General features: G+C 42.7%; 1 protein-coding gene across 4 annotated transcripts in view; it reads left to right on the top strand.

The window, feature by feature from the left end:
* The window catches only part of fbxl17 (F-box and leucine-rich repeat protein 17), a 317,791-nt gene that overhangs the window by 79,525 nt on the left and 225,407 nt on the right, over positions 1-12,859 (top strand). The window lies entirely within an intron of this gene.

Below are 12,859 nucleotides of genomic sequence, written 5' to 3' on the forward strand. Positions count from 1 at the left end.
CTTTATTTAAAAACATGTTTTACCCCCTTTTCTCCCCAATTTCGTGGTATCCAATTGTTAGTAGTTCATCACTGCGACTCCCGTACGGGCTCCGGAGAGACGAAGGTCAAAAGCCATGCGTCCTCCGAAACACAACCCCACCAAGCCGCACTGCTTCTTAACACAGCGCGCATCCAACCCGGAAGCCAGCCGCACCAATGTGTTGGAGGAAACACTGTGCACCTGGCGATCTGGTTAGCGTGCACTGAGCCCGGCCCGCCACAGGAGTCACTGGTGCACGATGAGACATATCCCTACCGGCCAAACCCTCCCTAACCCGGACGACGCTAGGCCAATTGTGCGTCACCCCACGGACCTCCCGGTCGCGGCCGGCTGTGACAGAGCCTGGGCTCGAATCCAGAGTCTCTGGTGGCACAGCTAGCACTATGATGCAGTGCACTAGGCCGCTGCGCCACCCTGGAGACCTGATAGCTACTTTATTGAGGAAAAGTGTATTTACTATGCCTGTAATATGTGCTTGTCCCAGCTAGCTGTCTTAAGATGAATGAACTAACTGTAAGTCTCTCTGGATAAGATCATTTGGTAAATGACTAAAATGTAAATGGTAGTAGCCAGGACTGCAGTAGATTGTTTTAAACGATAAAAAAGTCAGTTTCAACATTAAGCCATTTCATTTTTTTTACATTTGTCACATCCCTAATCTCAGCTCCATGGAGAAATGTATAGAGTTGCAGGAAATTGGCTTAAAAATACAACAATTTCTCTACACCGCCTAGATGGAGGCCTCAAATCTTCTCTTATACCCCTTTTGAACCAGAAACAACCCTGGAACTGTTTTCGTGTGTGTGTGTGTGTGTGTGTGCCTCGGTGTGTGTGTGTGTGTGTGTGTGTGCGTGCCTGGGTGTGTGTATACATCTCTGTGTGTTTTGAGCAGGATTGTATCTGAGTGTAGGCATATTACTAATCCAAGGTTCTGCTGCTTCCCCTTCCCACATCAGACAGATCCCCACGGATACAACATCTCTGTGACATCCCCCGCTGGGCCGTCTCCCCAGTTGGCCTACCCCATAATATTCCATTTTTATGCATCCTTCTAATGCCGTCTTTAAGACTCCCTCTCTCCATCTCTCTTTCCTCTGTCTTTTGATCATTATCAGTCTCTGGATGGGGTAAGCATGCTTTGTGTACTAAAGGGCGTACATGTTATTCTCTCACACGTAAACACACACACGCCTACTAGTATGTATAACCGGCATCATGCGGTGTGTTAGCTTGTCTGTGCATCTTGTCAGTGGTTTATTTGTTCGGTATATAGTACAAAGTCTTTTCCTTGAGCCGTTACTGTATGTCCAGATTGTTTGGGCGCGCTTTCTCTCACTCACTCCCTCTCTCCCTCTCTCTCTCTCACTCTCTCTCTCTCACTCACTCACTCACTCACTCACTCACTCACTCACTCACAAGAGCTGGGCGATATGGACTAAAATCCATATTGCGATATATTGCCTGGATTGATGCGATAAAAATAAATATAACGCAAAGTTCATAACATGAATGTGCACCCCTTTTTTTATTTTTAAATGGGGCTTTAAACTACTACTACGTCCCATTACCAACATCCATAAACACATATTATTTTATTTCAAAGTTCACATTTCTCTAATATATGCTACTTATTGTAATGAACAATATCAGCAAAATGCCTGCGATAAGTGATCGGTATGGTCGGTGTCTAACTTTTGGTTTATCGTCCCAGCTCTAACACACACACACACACACACACACACACACACACACACACACACCGCCAATACAATAAACCCACTGCCGTGACTTACTGTCTAAATATGTGAATGTGTGTGTATTGTGTGTTACGGTCCCAATAAAGCCTGTGTGTCTCATGCCTGGTGTATTAGTGTCTAGACTGATCCTTGGCTCCTGTCCATCTCTCTGTCTCTCTCTTTCTCTGTCTGTCTCGCCCCCTCCCTGTGTTCTGTTCCATTTCAGTCCTGCGAACCGCGGTTCTCTAAGTCTGCGCAGAACTTTCACACATACACCTGGGGTGGGGTGTGTGTGTGTGAGGGGGGGGGGGGTTAGGATTAAACTGGGGATGAAATGAAACTGATCCAAGGTCAGTGTGGTATTTTCCATAAGGTTAGGGACAGCGACATCGTGGTGCCGTTACTCATGACTCCAACTCCCACGTTTAACCACTGCACGTTTGCCAGTGTTTTTGTCAAGTCGATCTTTTCCGAGACAATCGTTTGCTGACATAGCATTAGAATTGACGTGGCCAATATGGCAGTAAATGAGTGTTTGACGATGACCCTAGGTCCAATTGTGATATGATTCGCTAATTAGACACACACACGAGAGAGAGGCCATTAGCTGCCGTGCAGGCCGTGTTAATGGTGCTCTCTCCAGTTTAACAGCTGCCCATTCCCATTCCCATTGTCAGCTGTAACAGTTATGGGAGAGATAATAGTCTAATTGTCTCAAGCCCGTTGTGTTTGGAAGAAATGGACAGTATCTGTGGATTCATGTTGAAGTCTCAAAGGTTAGATTTAAGCAATAAGGCCCGAGGAGGTGTGGTATATCACCAAAATACCACGGCTTAGGGCTGTTCTTAAGCACGATTTAATGCGGAGTGCCTGGATACAGTTCTTTGTTGTGGTATACTGGCCATTTACCACAAATCCCGAGGTTATAATATTGCTATTATAAACTGGTTACCAACGTAATTAGAGCAGTAAAAATAAATGCTCTGTCATACCTGTGGTATACGGTCTGATATACCATGGCTGTCAGCCAAACAGCCTTCAGGGCTCGAACCACCCAGTTTATAATGCAAATTATACCAGAGCGTTGTCGAATACTCGTTTCTGAAAGGGCTAGAAGGGCATTCTAGTATTCAAAAACCTAATCATGATGCAATATAAAGCACTGCACATGCAGACTGTACTTGCTACAAAGTTACAGAAAGCTAAACCAACAGCTACACACACCGAAATTGAATACATTGTAAGTGCAGGTACGAAGAGGAAAAACGTAGCTAGCGAACTAGCATTCATTTGTTTTTGCAGAGACATCTGATGACCTAATGTGGTGTATGATGGGATGAACATAAATTTCTCCGGTCCTTCAATGTTTCAGTCATGACGCAAGTGGTGCTATGCTCTCAAATCTGCACTGTCTCACGTTTCTAGATTGGCCACCTGTTTTCAGCAATGGATATTGTTGAATTCGGTTGTCATATTGGCATGTTTGCTAGGAACAAACTATTTAGCTAGCTTCTAGCTAGTTTGATATGCAATGCGATCTCCTCGTCATGAACAGTGTCCTGACGATAAGGCAAACTTTTCTATGCCAGGCAAGATTGCGTGTCATTAGCTCATTGTTCATGGATCTATCCAAATTCATTTCACTCTAAAACAAGCTTAAACAAACGCAGCAAATGCAGCTACTTTGCTTTTATTCTCGCTGCTGAGGTTGACGTGACTGTGTCAGCTGTAGTTGGCTGGCTAGCTAGCTAGCAAGCAAGGAATGAGAACATTGGCATACAGCATGGCAACGGAACAAAAATAATGAACAACTGGGTCGCATCCCTGACAATTTTTTTAAAACTATCAATGAAAGCATGTTATATCTACTGGCAAATGTGTGACTTAGTGTTGTTTTCTTTGGCAACTGTGTTATAAGCAGGATAAACACCTCCGTTCTGTACATTACCTGTACATTACCGCCACCAAGGGACTCCGCCTCGTCCCCGCTGCGTGGTCCATTATTTCCAGGGTAATGTACAGAACGTCAGTGTTTGTCCCTTACATATGCGATACACCATCACCCACTCCCTCTCTCTCCTGCTCCATCTCTTTGTCTTGTGTCTCTCCCCTGCCTCCTGTCCCTCTATTTTATATGTATCACACGTACACACCACTGTTTACATACATACTACTGAGATATTCTGTACCACCTACACTGGGCCTGTGAGTTTGAAATGGACACAGTGAGAGCATGCTGGACACATTATGTACAGTGGGATTAGCTACACAATGGAGAATACAGACACAATGGGGAATAGGCTACATGTGGAAATGACAGTGCATTTCTCATATTCACCTGCTTGCTGGATGTTGTATATGTATAAGAAAGACATCCCAAGGTGCTACCTGTCTTACTCCGGCTCTATATTATGTCTCCAGGTAAGAAACTACCCCGGCTCTCTCACTGTATGAATACAGCATATTTCCTGTTCAGGTCCTCCCATCTCGTTCTCTCCTCCCCCCTGCATAATCTCTATGGATGTGCTTTGGTCTGACTACCCAATGGAACAGGCCTATAATTCCCTGCCCCTGGCCCTGTCACACGCCTGCAGACTACTGATTCTTTGCTGCTCTTACAGGCCTTCTGAATAAATATGTATGTGTGTGTGTGTGTGTTTCCCTGTGTCTGTGTTTGTTAATATAGGTATTGAAAGCATGTGTGTGTGTGTGTGTGTGTGCACTCCTAATTCCTGAGGTTGTCACCTGCCCCATGGCCCACCTCTAGCTCTAGTCATTAGGCCCTGCCAGGCCAGGGCCACATGCCCAGAGGGGGTGAGGGCAGAGGGGGCTGCTGGCTTCAGGTGAGCCCCAAATCTTTCTGACCTATGGTGACACTGATAAGGCAGAGGGGATGCGGTGTAGATTTGAGCAGCATAGGAATGGAAGGGAAGCGAGAGGGTGACAATGTCTCGATGGCTGGTGGAACGCACACATCCGTTTCAGGCCCAGGGAGTCTTACTGTTTGATGTTTTATTGCAGTGGTTTCCAAACTCTTTATAGTCCCCTACCCCCTTCAAACATTCAACCTCCAGCTGCGTACCCCCTCTAGCACCAGGGTCAGTGCACTCTCAAATGTTGTTTTTTGCCATCATTGTAATAAGCCTGCCACACACACACACACTAAACAATACGTGTCAATACTTTGCCCCTTGATAACCAGCGCACTTCTGTGTGTTGTAAAAGCGTTACATGGTCGCTGCCCATATCATTGCATAGTGCAGAAAAATACACGAGAGTTATTGAGCCTTGCTTTAACAAAGTTAACCGTTTTCACTGTGGTGTCCAAAACATCTTTCAAGCTGTCAGGCATTCCCTTGGCAGCAAGAGCCTCTCGGTGGATGCTGCAGTGTACCCAAGTGGCGTCGGGAGCAACTGCTTGCACTCGCGTTACCACTCCACTATGTCTTCCTGTCATGGCTTTTGCGCCATCAGTACAGATACCAACACATCTTGACCAACAAAGTCCATTTGATGGCACAAGCTGTCCAGTATCATCTCCTGTTGTCCTGGTTTCCAGTGGTTTGCAGAAGAGGATGTCTTCCTTAATTGACCCCCCCATAAACATAACGGACATATACCAGGAGCTGTGCCAGCTGTAATGCATAGAATTCACTGGCATGTATGCGAAGCAGTAATTGTTTCAAAACATCTCCTGCCATTTCACTGATGCGTTGTGAAACAGTGTTGTTTGATTAACGCATCGTCTGTATAGTTTTTTTTTGCCTTTTCCCCCAGCATTGTCCCAGCCATATCTGTGGCAGCATGAAGAATTCAGTCCTTCACAATAGTATGGGGCTTGCCTGTCCTAGCCACCCGGTAACTCACCATATAAAATGCTTCTAGCCCCTTCTTATTAATGTTATCTGTTGCTTTTATACATGCCTTACTACTCAAAGTCGTGCTTATTCTCGCTCCAAAAACTCCCGTGGCTTATTTTTCAAATTGGCATGTTTCGTTTCCAAATGTCTCCGCAAGAGTGACGGTTTCAATTGAGTTGTGTGAGAGTACTTTTTCACATATAACACACTGTGGCTGAGGAAAGGCACTACTCCCAATATAAGTGAACCCCAAATCAATGTAGTTCTCATCATATTTACGCCTCTTCAATGGTCCAACGTCCTCGTCTGTTTTTCGGTGCTTTCCCGGGTAAGGGGGCAGTAGCTCTTCGGCTGCATCAGATTCACAACTGTCAGTGTCCATGCTAGCTGGGCTAACAACAAATGTAGAATTATTGATTATAGCAATGGATGTGCTCGTGGAAGCAGAACAGTTTGTCGTCGAAAGGTGCAGGTGTAGTATAGTCGTGGCCAAAAGTTTTGAGAATTACACAAATATTAATTTTCACAAAGTTTTCTGCTTCAGTGTCTTTATATATTTTTGTCAAATGTTACTATGGAATACTGATGTACAAGCATTTCATAAGTGTCAAAGGCTTTTATTGACAATTGCATGAAGTTGATGGAAGGAGTCAATATTAGCAGTGTTGACCCTTATTTTTCAAGACCTCTGCAATCCGCCCTGGCATGCTGTCGGTTAACTTCTGGGCCACATCCTGACTGATGGCAGCCCATTCTTGCATAATCAATGATTGGAGTTTGTCAGAATTTGTGGGTTTTTGTTTGTCCACCCGCCTCTTGAGGATTAACTACAAGTTCTCAATGGGATTAAGGTCTGGGGAGTTTCCTGGCCATGGACCCAAAATATCGATGTTTTGTTCCCTGAGCCACTTAGTTATCACTTTTGCCTTATGGCAAGGTGCTCCATCATGCTGGAAAAGGCATTGTTCGTCACCAAACTGTTCCTGGATGGTTGGGAGAAGTTGCTCTCGAAGGATGTGTTGGTACCATTCTTTACTCGTGGCTGTGTTCTTAGGCAAAATTGTGAGTGAGCCCATTCCCTTGGCTGAGAAGCAACCCCACACATGAATGGTATCAGGATGCTTTACTGTTGGCATGACACAGGACTGATGGTGGCGCTCACCTTGTCTTCTCCGGACAAGCTTTTTTCCGGATGCCCCACACAATCGGAAAGGGGATTCATCAGAGAAAATGACTTTACCCCAGTCCTCAGTCCAATCCCTGTACATTTTGCAGAATATCAGTCTTGTCCCTGATGTTTTTCCTGGAGAGAAGTGGCTTCTTTGCTGCCCTTTTTGACACCAGGCCATCCTCCAAAAGTCTTGGCCTCACTGTGCGTGCAGATGCACTCACACCTGCCTCCTGCCATTCCTGAGCGAGCTCTGTACTGGTGGTGCCCCGATCCCGCAGCTGAATCAACTTTAGCAGGTGGTCCTGGAGCTTGCTGGACTTTCTTGGGCACCCTGAAGCCTTCTTCACAACAATTGAACCACTCCCCTTGAAGTTCTTGATGATCTGATAAATGGTTTATTTAGGTGCAATCTTACTGGCAGCAATATCCTTGCCAGTGAAGCCCTTTTTGTGCAGAGCAATGATGACGGCACGTGTTTCCTTGCAGGTAACCATGGCTGACAGAGGAAGAACAATGATTCCAAGCACCACCCTCCTTTTGAAGCTTCCAGTCTGTTATTCGAACTCAATCAGCATGACAGAGTGATATCCAGCCTTGTCCTCGTCAACACTCACACCTGTGTTAACGAGAGAATAACTGATATGATGTCAGCTGGTCCTTTTGTGGCATGGCTGAAATGCAGCAGAATTTTTTGGGGGGGATTCAGTTCATTTGCATGGCAAAGAGGGACTTTGCAATTAATTGCAATTCATCTGATCACTCTTCATAACATTATGTTGTATATACAAATTGCCATCATACAAACTGAGGCAGCAGACTTTGTGAAAATTAATATTTGTGTAATTCTCAAAACTTTTGGCCGAGTCTGTACAGCTGGTAATAGCAGTACTACCAGTAGAGCTGGTATGTGTCTCTATGGATGCGGGCCTTACACTTTTTTGAACCATTTATCAATTTTCAAGCAAACAGAATGAGCAGCAGCCACGTTTGGCAACATAAGGGCCGTTAGTGGAATTCCCACGTGAGAGTATCAGTTAATGTGATTGGATGTTAATTATTTGACTAGGCTACCTGTATTTGACATTGTGTTGTTATTTCGCTGAACACTAGATGATTTAATTTGATTTTTGGCAGTGAAACAAGGCTACTCAGGTGAGAAAACAACCTCACCCAAATGTATAGCCCCGTTGGAAAATATAAATTGACTTTTTTTTTTCTTCTTTGCACGTACCCCTGGGGGTTTGGGAATACCTGTTTTAATGCAAGTGTTTGGAGGAGGCTACATCTAGTAAGGATCCAGTGTGTGTGTGTGTGTGTGTGTTGTAGTTTAGCAGGTTAATAGTCCCTCTGTAACCCTGGGTAATTGAAAGTGCATTGAGATAGGAAATAGTTATGTTCTGGTCTGTATGGACCCCTAAGACTGCTAGTGGGGAACACACACACTAACATGTATCTAAGCTTACATGTTTAGAGCGTAGGACTTTGTCTCCTCCATAACATAAACCGTGTTCTGCTGGACCACAGGTTCTATCCACTGGAGGAGGGGATGTTTCTATAGAATCCACGTGTAAATCGATATAATCTCAGTGAATTGACCCTGTTTTGGAGGACATTTTCTCCTAAATCAAGACATGCTCAGTCCCAGCTCTATGATAATATCTAGTATTAGCATATATACAGTACCAGTCAAAAGTTTGGACACACCTACTCATTCAAGGGGTTTCCTTTATTTTCACTATTTTTCTACATTGTATAATAATAGTGAAGACATCAACACTATTGAATAACACCTATGGAATCATGTAGCAATCAAAACAGTGTTAAACAAATCCAACAAATATTTCATATCAAAGTATCCACCCTCTCTGCCTTGATGACAGCTTTGCACACTCTTGGTATTCTCTCATCAAGGCAGAGGGTGGCTACTTTGAAGAATCTGTAATATAAAATATATTTTGATTTGTTTAAAACTTATTTGGTTACTATCCACACTTTTGACTGTGTGTGTGTGTGTGTGTGTGTGTGTGTGTATATATAATATGTGTGTGTGTGTGTGTGTGTGTGTGTGTGTGTGTGTATATATTTCGAAACACCTGAAGGTACCACGTTCATCTGTACAAACAATAGTACGCAAGTATAATCACCATGGGAGTATATATATATATATATATATATATATATATATATATATATATATATATACACAGTTCAAGTCGGAAGTTTACATACACTTAGGTTGGAGTCATTAAAATAGTTTTTCAACCACTCCACAAATTTCTTGTTAACAAACTATGGTTTTGGCACGTCGGTTAGGACATCTACTTTGTGCATGACACAAGTAACTTCTCCAACAACTGTTTACAGACAGATTATTTCATTTACAATTCACTTTATCACAATTCCAGTGGGTCAGAAGTTTACATACACTAAGTTGACTGTGCCTTTAAACAGCTTGGAAAAATACATGTCATGGCTTTAGAAGCTTCTGTTAGGCTAATTGACATAATTTGAGTCAATTGGAGGTGTACCTTTGGATGAATTTCAAGGCCTACCTTCAAACTCAGTGCCTCTTTGCTTGACATCATGGGAAAATCAAAAAAAATCAGACAAGACCTCAGAAAAACAATTGTAGACCTCCCCAAGTCTGGTTCATCCTTGAGAGCAATTTCTAAACACCTGAAGGTACCACGTTCATCTGCACAAACAATAGTACGCAAGTATAAACAGCATGGGAGCACGCAGCCATTATACCGCTTAGGAAGAAGACGCGTTCGGTCTCCAAGAGATGAACACACTTTGCTGCGAAAAGTGCAAATCAATCCCAGAACAACAGCAAAGGACCTTGTTACCGTATAATACGTACATGCTTATATATATATATATATATATATATATATATATATATATATATATATATATATATATATATATATATATATATATATATAGATCTCTATCTTTCTCATATATATATATATATCTCTCTCTCTATATAGAGAGAGAGAGATATCTGTGTGTGTACATACGACATGCATAGATACATGTACGTACATACAGTGCATTCGGAAAGTATTCAGACCCTTTTACTTTTTCCACATTCTATTACTTTACAGCCTTATTCTGAAGTGGATTAAATTAAATGTTTTCCTCATTAATCGACACATAACATCCCATAACGACAAAGCGAAAACAGGCTTTTATACATTTTTGAAAATGTATACCTTATTTACTTAAGTATTCAGAACCTTTGCTATAAGAATCAAAATTGAGTTAAGGTGCATGCTGTTTACATTGATCATCCTTGAGATATTTCTACAGATTGGAGTCCACCTGTGGTAAATTCAATTGATTGGACATGATTTGGAAAGGCACACACCTGTCTATATGAGGTCCCACAGTTGACAGTGCATGTCAGAGCAAAAACCAAGCCATGAGGCCGAAGGAATTGTTCGTAGTGCTCAGCGACAGGATTGTGTCGAGGCACAGATCCGGGGAAGGGTACCAAAAAAAGTTCTGCAGCAGTGAAGGTCCCCAAGAGCAGAGTGGCCTCCATCATTCTTAAATGGAAGAAGTTTGGAACCACCAAGACTCTTCTTCAAGCTGCCCCCCCCCCCCCCCCCCCCTCAATCTGACAGAGCTTCACAGTTCCTCTGTGGAGATGGGAGAACTTTCCATAAGGACAGCCATCTATGCAGCACTCCACCGATCAGGTATTTTATGGTAGAGTGGCCAGATGGAATCCACTCCTCAGTAAAAGGCTCATGATGGCCTGCTTCGAGTTTGCCAAATGGCACCTATAGACTCTCGGACCATGAGAAACAAGATTCCTTGGTTTGATGAAACCAAGATTGAACTCTTTAGCCTGAATACCAAGAGTCACGTCTGGAGGAAACCTGACACCATCTCTACGGTGAAGCATGGAGGTAGCAGCATCATGCTGAGGGGATGTTTTTCCAGAGGCAGGGACTGGGAGACTAGTCAGGATTGAGGGAAAGATGAATGGTGCAAATCACAGAGAGATCCTTGATGAAATCCTGCTCCAGAGCACTCTGACTGGGGTGAATTTCACCTTTCAACGGGACAATGACCCTAAGCCCACAGCCAAGACAACACAGGAGGGGCTTCGGGACAAGTCTTTGAATGTCATTGAGTGGCCCAGCCAGAGCCTGGACTTGAACCCAATCTCTGGAAGACCTGAAAATAGCTGTGCAATGACACTCCCCATCCAGCCTGACAGCTTGAGAGGATCTGCAGAGAAGAATGGGAGAAACTCTCCAAATACAGGTGTGCCAAGCTTGTAGCGTCATACCCCCAAAATACTCGAGACTATAATTGCTACCAAAGGTGCTTAAACAAAGTATTGAGTAAAGTGTCTGAATACTTATGTAAATCTGATATTATATATTTTTCACAATACAGTACAAACTGGCCCTAACCAGAATATAAAGAGTAGTGGGAGGCCCCGTTTCACAACTGAGCAAGAGGACAAGTACATTAGAGTGTCTAGTTTGAGAAACAGACGCCTCTCAAGTCCTCAACTGGCAGCTTTATTAAATAGTACCCGCAAAACACCAGTCTCAACATCAACAGTGAACAGGCGACTCCGGGATACTGGCCTTCTAGGCAGAGTTGCAAAGAAAAAGCCATATCTCAGACTGGCCAAGTAAAAGAAAATATTAAGATGGGCAAAAGAACACAGACACTGGACAGAGGAACTCTTGGCAATTTCTCGCATGGAATAGCCTTAATTTCTCAGAACAAGAATAGACTGACGGGTTTCAGAAGAAAGATGTTTGTTTCTGGCCATTTTGACCCACAAATGCTGATACTGATGAGATACTCAACATGTCTGAAGAAGACCAGTTTTATTGCTTCTTTAATGAGCACATCGGTTTTCAGCTGTGCTAACATATCTGCTAAAGGGTTTTCTAATGATCAATTAGCCTTTGATGCACCTGTACTGACCGCGACCCAAAAAGATCATCAAGGACATCCAGCACCCGGGCCACTGCCTGTTCACCCCGCTATCATCCAGAAGACGAGGTCAGTACAGGTGCATCAAAGCTGGGACAGAGAGATAGAAGCTCTTTTTCAATCTCAAGGCCATCAGACTGTTCAACAGCCGTCACTAACATTGAGTTGCTGCTGCCAACATACTGTCTCAAATATCTAGCCACTTTAATTACAAAAAATTGGATATAATAAATGTATCACTAGTCACTTTAAACAATGCCACTTTATTTAATGTTTACATACCCTACCCATACATTATCTTACCTCATTTGCACTCACTGTATATAGACTTTTTGTTTTCTTTTGTTCTACTGTATTATTGACTATGTTTTGTTTATTCCATGTGTAACTCTGTGTTGTTGTATGTGTCGAATTGCTATGCTTTATCTTGGCCAGGTCGCAGTTGCAAATGAGAACTTGTTCTCAACTAGCCTACCTGGTTAAATAAAGGTTAAATTAAAAAAAAAAAAAAAAAAAAATATCATATGTATATACTGTACTCTATACCATCTACTACATCTTTCCTATGCCGCACGGCCATCACTCATCCATATATTTATATGTACATATTCTAATTCACCCCTTTAGATGTGTGTATAAGGTAGTTGTTGTGAAATTGTTAGATTACTTGTTAGATATTACTGCACTGTCGGAACTAGAAGCACAAGCATTTCGCTACATTCGCATTAACATCTGCTAACCATGTGTATGTGACCAATAAAATGTGATTTGATTTGACTTGGATTAGCTAACACAATGTGCCATTGGAACACAGGAGTGATGGTTGCTGATAATGGGCCTCTGTACGCCTATGTAGATATTCCATTAAATATCAGCCTTTTCCAGCTACAACATTAATTTACAACATTAACAATGTCTACACTGTATTTCTGATCAATTGGATGTTATTTTAATGGACAATTTATTTATTTTTCTTTCAAAAACAAGGACATTTCTAAGTGACCCCAAACTTTTGACCAGTAGTTTATGTATATATATAAACATTGTATTTGGAAGGTTTCACTATTTTGTGTGTT

This window comes from Oncorhynchus mykiss, chromosome 6, assembly GCF_013265735.2.
Source record: "Oncorhynchus mykiss isolate Arlee chromosome 6, USDA_OmykA_1.1, whole genome shotgun sequence".
Taxonomy (NCBI): Eukaryota; Metazoa; Chordata; class Actinopteri; order Salmoniformes; family Salmonidae; genus Oncorhynchus; species Oncorhynchus mykiss.